At 32.7% G+C, this 12,500-nt stretch overlaps 1 protein-coding gene across 11 annotated transcripts in view; it reads left to right on the top strand.

The window, feature by feature from the left end:
- Nucleotides 1-12,500, top strand: part of mtd (mustard) — a 933,126-nt gene that overhangs the window by 599,940 nt on the left and 320,686 nt on the right. The window lies entirely within an intron of this gene.

The following is a 12,500-nucleotide window of genomic DNA, read 5'->3' as shown; positions in this document are numbered from 1 at the left end:
CACTTATTAGACCAATTCAGCCTTGTTTTTTGCCCATTTAAAAGGTTCTAGTTCAATAAACTGATAACCTTTATTCTGTTAGAGATCCTTCAGTTGACGACAAAAGATTGTGTGAAAAAACATAAATAAAGTCAAAATAAGCATAATGAGATGTGTTTAGGCAATAATACATATTTTTAAGGTCAACTTTACATATTAAAGGTTTAAATGTCGCTCGTGAATGGCAGAGGCAAGGGACAGGACAAAGCCCTAGAGACTGACCATTTATACATATGATCAGCGCCCAAGGCTGGGACCAGGGCAGCCCAAGCAATGGCTGCTGATGACTCGGCAGGTACACCTATAGGCTCCCCAAACATCCATACCTAGCTCACAAGGATGGTGAAGTTGCAGACAATGCTAGAAACAATCGAACTTGCACTGGTCTCGAACTCATGTCCAATAGATCGCTAGGCAGGGACGGTTCCAATAGGCTATCCCATACTATATTTAATACTTTATCAAAGGTATATTGGCGACAGAATCTGAAGAATTATTAATTTTTTTGTATTTTCCTGAACAGGGAGCCATTTGTATAATTATTTATGCATTTTTGGGAGCATTTTAACCCTTATTCCTAAATAATGGTACTACTGTGTTGTGAGTTTAGATTCTGTCTGTAAAATTTTCAAATATTCAAAGCCCTAATCCTGAAAAAAAATATGAATTATATCTAAAGGCTAAGAATTATCTGATTAAAACTATATACCCCTACATAGTTTGGAGTTATAATGACAGTTTGAAAGTACAGAAAAAAAAAGAGAAAAAATAATTTGTATCTGGGGCCATTGTAAGCTTTTCCTTCTTTTTTATTAGGTCGAAGCTTCCCGTCTTCAGATAGTCTTCATTAAAGTGATGGGAAAAGTTCGGTAATTAACTAACTGGGTCAGACATTGGGCAAGTCCCGGATCTCTCACAGGAATATTGTCTTCGCATATTGATCTCATCATCAAAGATACTTAAATTTTATAAGAAAGAATGGAGAGATTTTAACGGTTGCAATGATGGTTCATGGAATATGTGGAGAGAATGGTGCCTATGACACGGAAATATGTAATAGGCCTATATCGTTGTTTCTTCTTTTTTCATCTTCATTTTCTCAAACAGCATCTATAACGTTTAAAACCCCCCCAGAGGACTAAAATTTCTTACAGATCTTTGCTCAGACAGCATCCATTACGTTTAAAATGCTCCCAGAACATTAAAATTACTTTGAGACCATGTTAGACTGTATCAGTTGATGCAGTTTCTCCTCCGATTACTTTTCGTTGTCAGTCTCATGGTCCTTCGCACGACAAACTTCCAACCAAACTTTTAATATTTTTTTCCCAATAATACGTTTAATAAAGAAGAAAATTAAGAAGGAACCTAGCTGCCTTAGTTCAGTCCCTTGTAGACCCTTTTGGTAGTTTACACGTCTTTGGCCTTAATAACGTAATTAGGATGTTGGTCCCTTTAGACCTATAGAATGAACCATATTAGTAAATCAGGTAGCCCTTTCCCTGGGTTGGCACAAAATTTGACCCTCTCTCTCTCTCTCTCTCTCTCTCTCTCTCTCTCTCTCTCTCTCTCTCTCTCTCTCTCATAGTGACAAGAATGAGAGTGAATCGCATGATTTTCTTTTCATATTATTTGATAGAATATTTTGCTCATAATTCTACGATCCCAAATAACCGTAGAAATAAATTTCTGAAAATATTTGAATGATATTTAATATACACAGACACACCCACACACACACATACATACATATATATATATATATATATATATATATATATATATATATATATATATAGTATTAGATAAAGCAATAAGGCCAAGTAGTAAATAAAAGAGATTGAAATTCATAGAAACTGGTCAAACAATTGGAAGACGTTAAAACAAACATATTTCCACGTACTATGATATATATATAGTGATGTGTTGAAGCACAAGATAATATTAACCCATCAGAAACGTATGATTAAATCTGTACACCTCTAATGTTTGTCAAAAATGTCGATATTGATTTATGAAATACTGTATTTATAAATATTACAAATATCGACATATATCATAACTTATTCAGCATAAAGTAATGTTATGAATCTCTCTCTTTTGTAAGGTACTGATAATATTTCCTTTAAACGTTAATACAGGTTTTCGAGGGTCAGTAGGCCTGTAGGGTATGAGCATCTCCTCCAATAAGGTTGTGTTCTTGTTTAGTTTGTTTGTTACCTTGACTGATGATGGAATAACTTTTAATTTTGCTAATACTTTCACTGTCTTCCATGGTACAACTCATTAGAGTTCGATTCGACCTAAACGTGGGTCTGGACCGGTCTTTTTTCGCTGATAGAATTTATGTCACAAATATGTATTTAGCTTATTCTTCTTTCTGGAATAGATCGTTCATGATGCACTGCTTTTTGGTGGCCATTATGATATTCTCCTTCTTTTATTAATGAAAGAAAATGTAAATAGCCTTCGTTTATCAGTAATCATGCAAATCACCATGATGGATGTTATCCATTTCTGATTGCCTTGGTTAGTATTGCCATTATAGATTTAAGTGATCGCATCTGAGACATTTTGACAAAGGATGTGAGTCCATATTTATACAATTAACGTTAATATTACTAGGATTTGGTTATCTACAGTTTTCCTCTATATGAGTGTGTATGATATGTTATTTTATTTCCTTGATAGTCACAGTTCCTTAGGGTTCTCAGTGATCAGTAGCAGATGCCATTGTTACGTACTCTAAATGATCCAGTTGTGATTTCTCCTTTATCCACATTATATATATATATATATATATATATATATATATATATATATATATATATATATATGTATGTATATATATACATATATATATATATATATATATATATATATATATATATATATATAAATATATATGTATGTATGTATGTATGTATGTATGTGTGTCTTTTTATGGATGCATGTGGGTGTTTGCATGTTTGCGTTTATATATATATATATATATATATATATATGTATGTATGTATGTATGTATGTATATATATACACACATATGGATCACATTACTACCCCACATACATTTGTAGATAAGTTTGACAGACTCAATTTAATATTTTTCATCTGAGTAGCTTGCATTTCCTCACCAACGGATAATCCTTACACGTGTATGCATGGCTATTACTGTAAATGTAGATAGGTGTAAAAGCACACTTTCATGTAAATATATATATATATATATATATATATATATATATATATATATATATATATTGCTTTATTTATATACTCTGTGTATAAAGATTTGTGTACATATATATATATATATATATATATATATATATATATATATAGGCCTATATATATATATATATATATATATATATATATATATATATATATATATATTCATTGAATGACTGATATGTGACAAAATACTTCGCTTCGTATGGGTCACACCAAGCCTGCCTTTGCAGGTTAAATCATTCACGAAACTCGGGCGTGGGGAATAAACAGTGACTTCCACGCAGGATCTCCTGGACTGTGAACCCTATTGGAAGTAATGATCATCACAGTAAAATAACGTTATTCAATGTTGGGTATATGCACTTCTATCCTCAGTGGCCCATCTATACCCTGAAGTCTCTTTTTCATTCTTTTTATTTATTACTTGCAAAGAGTAAACTATTTTATTACACTAATTTTGTCGTTATTATCTGCTCATGACCGTCTTGATGTTAATGTTTACTCAGCTTCGGAAAGATTCTTTGCCGTAATATTTCTGGAATGGTTGTATTCACATGGCTCGGTTTGGAATTATAATCACTACGTCCTTATCTTTTAGTAAGCTTTTCGTCTGAACATTTCTATTGTTCTCTATCGCGTATAGTTTGATGAGGAAAATGTTATCGATATGACGGCATGCTATTCTTGATGTAAAAAATTTTCCATTTTAAATTATACAATTTTTTCTTAATCACTTCTCTCTTGGTACCATGACTAACTCTTTCTTTTCTATCTAAGAACCTAAGAGAGATAGAATAGTTCAGATTGACATACACTCGTATGTATAAGGCAAATGAGTTTACGAGGAATGCAAAAGTCAGGAAGAAGTTGTCAAAGAACATTAAATGGTGAACTGTGTCTTTCAATACATACCAGGAAACGAAGAAACCTCACACAATCACCCATGGACTAAACCTAACGTTCTGAATCATGTTTACTGAAAAGGTTACACAAACTTGTATGTACAGTCTAAATGAACAAGGAAAACAAACTTGAAAGTAATATCTTATCAAACACATTAACCAGGCTTTCAGATAGATGTGCGTAGGTATAATTTAGGCCTTAAAATACGGCCGTTGGATAGATGAAAATTTTTGCTTTAAAAAATCGTCAAAAAATCCTTAGAACAAATAGTCCTTGAGTAAATCCAGTAGCAACAAACGAGTCAGTATTCTCCACGTTTTTAACAGCCATGGAGGATTTAGCAATTCTCATAACTTACTCCAGGAACATTTCCAGAAAAGGGAAACCCAAGAAAGGTGGGTTAAAACAAGTCATTGTTATTCACTTGTGTCTTTTTCTAACACCAAACTCAACGTCTAGAGAAAAACTGTACGCCCGTCTTGTAGCTTCTTGCTGGATATATTTTGCACATTCAAAGGACAATTTTTACAGAGATGGTGAAAATTGTTATTTTAAAACCATTGAAATGTAAAATCAGGTAGTGGCCATTGTAAGGTTTTACTAGATTGTAACGGCAATGGCAAGACGCCGGTGCTTTGAAGTTTAATATTGTTCTTAAAGTAAACACCCCTTAGTAATTTGTATAGTATATGACTATGCAGAAGAGAAGTCAAATTCAATTTCTATTTCTATTTCCAAACGGTTATTGATGTACATTAAATGGGCTGTAGAAGCATGCTGCTACACCCACCGACAAAGTTCAAGAGGTCAGTCAATAAATATTGTAACAGAAAACAAATATTTTTAATGAGAAAAAATATAAATTAGTTTATGCAAGAGAACATGTTACACTAAATGAAAATTATATTTAGCAAAGGTTAAACAAATCAGTTATAACTTTTGCTAAATTACTGACCTTGTGTCGATTAGAGTTAAAGAGCCGAATATATTCAAAATGATTCCACACGCAAACAAGCCTTTTAACTGGAAAGTTAATACGGTGTATTATGCAAAATTGCAGAGTTTTACCACAAAGGAAGTCCTTGATGCCGAGTAGTAGAGCTTTTGTAATTCTGTTTAAGCATCATATAAGATACCTGAGTTTGATCATCGTGTAAGGAAAACCTTTATTAAGAGCAAAGGATTATTAGAGTATTTAGTTGGGTGTATTCTTCAGATGCGGCTAAAGTAAAGACGGTATCGATTTATTAGAAGCCTTGAATGCAGCTATTCTCGTGGATTAGGCCACATTAAGAGTGTATTGCCTTAATGTGTGATTTTGGATTAGAGCTTCTAACAGCTTATCCTTCATTGTCCGGATTAAAGGTAAATTGAAATGAGCCATTTAAGGACTATAAATGGCTCAAGTTATATTTTTTCAAAGTTATATCTGTACTTTATTTTTCCATTACACTCTTTGCTATATATATATATATATATATATATATATATATATATATATATATATATACAGTATATATATATATATATATATATATATATATATATATATATATACACAAATGCACAAATGTAGCGGTTTCTAATCCACTGCAAGACAAAGACCTCGGACATGACTTGATCATGTCTGCGGTTTTCGGGGGTTTGGCCATTTTAATCACGACGCTGGCCACTGTGGATTGAAGATGATGGGAGACGATAGTCTGATCGCTCATAGCAAACCAACCTAGCATGGGTGGCCCTGACAAGTACAGCTTTGCTGAATGCACATACCCTTATATATATATATATATATATATATATATATATATATATATATATATATATATATATATATATATATATATATATATATATGTATATATATGTAAGTGTACGTATGTATGTATAAACTTATACTAATCATTTGTAATCTCTAAATTTCCTTAGTATTCCGATATAATTGACATACTTTTATTCCAGCGTCATTTAGGGGGAAAAGGCAATCAAACCTCTCTCTCTCTCTCTCTCTCTCTCTCTCTCTCTCTCTCTCTCTCTCTCAGTAGTGACTTTATCATTAAATATATTTTTAAATTCTGTATGTATCCTGAAGTTGATGGAACGGTAATTTCTGTTTTAACTGCAATTATTCTCATTCACACGAACGAACAGTGAAGGAAAGGTCTACCTCACGTGATTAATTAACTCTCCTTATTAGGTAGAAGTTCAGTTGGTAATTTCGCCCAATGTGGAGTCAATGACTCAGTGCCTATGGTTTTATCTTAGATACAGTAATGCGTTTTGATTTTTAGCTTGCTTTCGCAGTTTACATTTTATTGTTCTTATTAAATATACAGAATTGGAACTATTAACTAATATAATTGACTTGTTGTTTTATTCGAGAAATTATATATTTTGTATACACGCATATATATATATATTTTACAGTATATATATATATATATATATATATATATATATATATATATTTTACAGTATATATATATATATATAAGAGAGAGAGAGAGAGAGAGAGAGAGAGAGAGAGAGAGAGAGAGAGAGAGAGAGAGAGAGAGAGAGGGGGGGGGGGGCAAAACTCCGAATCATTCTGTACAGTTGTACTTATTTTCTGTTTTATTTTTTCCTTTTTAGATTGTTAATTATCATTATTATTGTTTTCATTCATGCTCAATATCAGTGTAGTTTACCTACAGATAACGAAGTGATATGTGCACGTATTCATATGTTTTATTAATTTAATTGAGATCTGAAAAACGTAACCTATATGTCTGATAACTTTATTATAGTTTTTTTACTAGTTTATTTAACTAACATTGAACGCACTCTGTCCCTTGTTGGTACCTGAAATTATGTCATTTACGTAAATTAGTAACTGCAGTGGGACCATCGACTTGTACAGATATTTAATTCTTTCTTGTAAAACATATTTTACCCTATAAGGAATTTTCTTCGTTAACTGTTTTTCATTGGAATCGTTATACAAATTCAGTTTTTTATCAGCTGAACTATCGTTTTTATGAAATCTTCTAAATACTGGAAACTACACAGTAGTATAAAAAAGAAGCTATTTCAAGCTAAGATTCTTTAATAGATAACACAAATTTACCTAAAAATATGAAACCCTGTGTCAAGGGGGCATTTACTTTAGTTGTTTTCTAAGTTATATATCGCTATAATTTAAAAAATATATATATTTTCGGTAGTTGCAGTATTTCCTAACGAAAATGAAAATTTAGTAATTTGATAACTTCAAGGAAAAATTGTAATTTTCTATTGAGTTTGGGGTCTATGCAAAGGCAAATATTTGCCGTGCCATTAGGTGTGTGTTAGTCCCTCGACTAAAGCTGTTACTTACTCCAACTTCGTGGGATTTTTAAGCTCGTTGCAGGATCGTTTTGCAGCTGCCCTCTATGCCAGCGAAATTACCCTTTATTAGGGCTTGTTGTAGCCTATTAGAAACGTCCCTATCTGACGCTCTGCTGGACTAGGGTTTGAGTCCCACTCAAGCTCGTTAGTTTCTTGTAGTGTCTGCAACCTCACCATCCTTGTGAGCTGAGGGTGGGTTTTGGGAAAGCTTATATGTCTACCTGCGAGTCATTGGCAGCCATTGCCTGGCCTTCCCTACTTCTAGCGTAGGTGCTGGCGAGGCTTAGGCGCTTATCATGTGGGTATATGGTCAGTCTTTAGGGGATTGTCCTGCTAGGGCAATGTTAATGTTCCTTGCCTCTGTTATTCATGAGTGACCTTTAAACCTTTAGGCTTAGTCAGAATTTGATTTGATTTGATTTCATAGAATTTTGGTCATATGTCTAAGAGCTGGGGCCGGCGAGGCAGTTCAGAACCTAGGTGCAACTGGAGGAAACCCCAGCAGTTTCTCTATGAAGCAACAGTTGAAAGAGGCTGGGTAGCAAATTGGAAGAGAGGGAGCGACGACAGATATAAAGTAGAAGACTTGAAAGTGGGTGCAGCTACGGTCCGAACGGACGCTGTAAGACCCTTTAATAATACATACATTGCATTGCGTGAGGCGCACTGAAGGCACCATTTACTAACAGGCTTACCAGTATTTGGATATGTAACCGAAAAGAATTCATCAGGGCAACATCATGCTAAAATTGGGGGATTAACTCTTCAATCAACTCCTTCAAGGGGAATATTAGTATCAATTATTACATATACATTTTGTACAGATCCAAGTCTAAATTCATAAATGTACCTTTTAGAAATAGAAGGTTTATATACCGAACTTGAATTTCCCTTTATTTTTTTTTACCATTATCTTCTTTCCTCATTACTCAATCAAAGTAAAGAAAAGATTTTAAGCCTATTAGTCAAGACGGTACTAACAATTGTTTCATAACTTTTTAAACACTTATCTAATAACGAATCAGAAGAGTATACAGTATGTCCCCTATATAATAAAGAGTAAGTTTTTGGCTATATATATATATATATATATATATATATATATATATATATATATATATATATATATATATATGTGTGTGTGTGTGTGTGTGTGTGTGTGTGTGTGTGTGTGGTCACAGTCAGTGGCATTGTCAGACGTATAGCTACTCGGTTTCTCCAAGTCCCTCTGGTAGGGGAGATAAGAAGTAAGTCATACCTCGGGGAAAGAGGGATGTGTGTGTACGCATCTATCTAAATATTTAGACGTCATTTTTGACGGGCCGCGTACACTAGTTTAAAAATATTGGACCAAATCGATACGATTAAAGGAAAAAAAAACGATACAGGAAAGCCAGACAAGAACTTTCCGCTGCCATTGACTATGCCTTAACTTGTGCCTCTTGATGTCAGAACCAGTCACCGAAGACCGACGAGCGCGAGAGGGGCAGTAATGACATAACGATCACTGTCTTGATGGAGCGGCTTAATTGGCTAATTACCCGACCCAAAGTTTACTTAGATTCATAAGAAAGTGGGAGTAATGGTGCACTGATGAAGACGAAAGATCTTTGTAGTAATTAGTGTTTGTGCGGATGATGAATTGCTATGAATAGGGGAAATTTGCATTCGAAGGTAAAAGGGAAAAGCGTTTGTTCTATATAAAAGAGATTTGGTTATAAGGGATAATCTGGTAAAAGACAGTAGCATATACAATTTTGTTTTTTTTTACGGAAAAGATAGCGCAAAAAAATAGAGTGGGAGATTTTACTTCCATGAATACTGTAGAATTAAGAAGTATAAATATATATATATGTGTGTATATATATATTTATATATATATATATATATATATATGTATGTATGTATGTATATATATATATGTATGTATATATATATATATATATACACATACATACATACATACACATACAGTATACATAATATATATAACACTACACCACGAGACAGAAAAATAACAATATTGGATACGAGAGCAAACTAAAGTAGAGGGTATTCTAACAATGTGTAAGTAAAAAGAAATAGACGTGAGCAGGACATATGATGAGAGTGACCGATAATAGATGAACAAGAAGAATAACAGAATGTGTCCGTAGAGATTGTAAACGAAACAGGGCAAGGAAGAGCGGACGGTAGATTGACGAGCTAAGAAAACTTGAGGGTAGGCAATAGACCGGGCATAGAAAGACCATAAATAGACTAGAAAGGAAGGACATGTCTGAGACCTTGGTCCCGCAGTGGACTAGCAACAGATATATACATACATATATATATATATATATATATATATATATATGATAAATTTTTGCACATTTGGACGTGTTTATTCATATTCAAATAAGCTATATATATATTTGCTACTGTCTCAACAAGTTTGCCAGACCAGGGATCGATTCCCGGCCGGTCTCAAGCTCTTATCTTTGTGTGATTTCGCCTGGGGCTTTGATCCAGAGGTCGTTAAGAGAATTCAGACATTAATGTAGCAAAAATATATATGGCTTATTTGAATATATATATATATATATATACATGTATATATATATATATATATATATATATATATATATATATATATATATATATATATATATATATATGGTGTGCATTTACCAAAATTATAATGAAAATTGACAGTTTGCCATATTAGTTAGGAACTAAAGTGCTTTGTTTCACAGGAAACACCTGGGTACTTGCAAGAACAAAAGTTTTGTTTGTAAATGTAAGGAAGGTCTACTTGCTACTGAAAGAGTATCTCTGTAGGTTTATGAAGCTTCATCCTTGGTTCAGCAGGAGTAGGAGTGTATACATTGTACATGCATTGATACACCCAAATGCATGCTAAGGTACACATGTAAATGAATATCTATTCATCCGATTGCCTTGCATTTTCAGTGAAACACCATCCATAATTATTCAAATATGCTTTACATTTTGTCCCTATATTCAGGACATCTCGAAAACGTGAGAGGCTGTCCTGTAAATTAATCATGAATATATTATCTAAAAAGGGGTTGAAGTCATGAGTTTGGTCGAAAAGGAAGATTAAATCGTGTATTAGCGAAGTGCACTGAATGGAATAGTTTCATTGTTGGAACTACCTTCTTTACTGCATTTTCTCATTTTTTATGTTTCGACGCTACGTTGGACAAACAAATCAATCATTATTTTGTTGAGTGATTATGCAATGGGTTAATGTTTGAGTCTATGTTGTTTTCAGTTCTTTTAAGAATTAATCATTACAATTTCTTGATATAATGTTTAGATAGTCTTAAATCGGAGCGTCAAATCATATTTTATTTCGCGGACCAAGTATTTGTAGTCAATGAATTATTAAATGTAAGTTGAAGATGAAATTGAAGGCACTTATCATTAAGCTAGACAAAAACTTCATTATTGGCGAAATATTATCAGTAATTTTGATTGCATCTGTTGCAGATATGACTCGGTCTGATGCTTTCCAGAGAAGTAAGAGACTTCTGTAATTCGTGGATGGTAAAAAGAATCTCGAACGCCTTCAGACGGTTGCCACTCATATCTTTCAGCCCTCCACTGTAACCCTCTTTTTTATCCATGATTTGTATTCAAGTTTACTGTACTGCAAATTTCGATATATAGAACAGAAATCTTGCCGATTATGTGAAAGCGATTCAAGAGATTAAATGTGATGACTTGCGTGTCTTTAGTTTTGATTTTGCTAATCAGATTCAAGTTAATCGACAAATTTTAAGAGGACAAAACAAGAAAAGTGAGGATTCTTTTACTGCTCTTGTGTAAGAGTGAAAATCTATTATCAATGGTGAATTTGGGAATAGATGAAGCTAAAAAGTAAAATTGTGTTAGCAAATGTGCACACCACACAAACTCAGTATAGATGTATATAATGTATGCAGATAAATTGTATTAGACGGAATTACTAGAGCATCTTTTTAACTTACTATTGGTAAATCAGCAATTGAGTCAGATAATAACTGCCAATCACAGCGAAGTTTGTATTAGAAACACAAGGATTATTAAGGTATATCACCCTATTTAAGATTTACTTTAGTTTCCGAGCAAATAAAAAAGAATGTAACAGATGGTGATGGTCCTTTTGTTTTTTGATAGAATTTTTTTTTTTTTAATGTGAAAGCGGCCATTATTGGCTTTGCTGACAAAGTTTTTTTTTTTAGCTTTGTCATCATATCCAAACCTGTATTATCGAAAGATATTTTTCATGGTTCAACTTATATTAAGGAGATATGTGACATATATCACTTCTAACTGTTTATGTAAATGCACAATTGTTTGTACCTCCTTTATTTTCATTTCTAAGCTAACACTGACATCGGGAATTTTTCCTTGTTCGAAAGTATATTTTTTACATTTTACCGTATTATAACCCCTCTGTTATTTGTCGTACCTAAAAGTAAGTGGATTGCAAGAGCAGGAATTGTAGTTTAATACCTGACTATATTACCATATTCTTGGCTTGTTTGCATTTTAATTCAAGTGTTTTAAAATATGTTGGGGTTGTTTCTCAGTAAATGCGAACATGTACCCTTGATACTGCCATATACGATTGAATTTACATTCACTCATTTATTTACTTAAATATTTTTGTATGTATTTATTGTCTGCATATTTGAAAGTATATGTATTGTGTACATAATTTTCAGGTTATGATAAAAATTCATATATATGAGTGTGTTTATCACACACACACACACACACACATATATATATATATAATATATATATATATATATATATATATATATATATATATATATATATATATATATACAGTATATATATACAGTATATATATATATATATATATATATATATATATAGAGAGAGAGAGAGAGAGAGAGAGAGAGAGAGAGAGAGAGAGAGAGAGAGAGAGAAGCTTATATGAG

The sequence above is a fragment of the Palaemon carinicauda genome, chromosome 44 (assembly GCF_036898095.1).
Source record: "Palaemon carinicauda isolate YSFRI2023 chromosome 44, ASM3689809v2, whole genome shotgun sequence".
NCBI classification, from domain to species: domain Eukaryota; kingdom Metazoa; phylum Arthropoda; class Malacostraca; order Decapoda; family Palaemonidae; genus Palaemon; species Palaemon carinicauda.
Note: the sequence above shows the minus strand (reverse complement) of the source record. Positions and strands in the feature narration are given on the sequence as shown.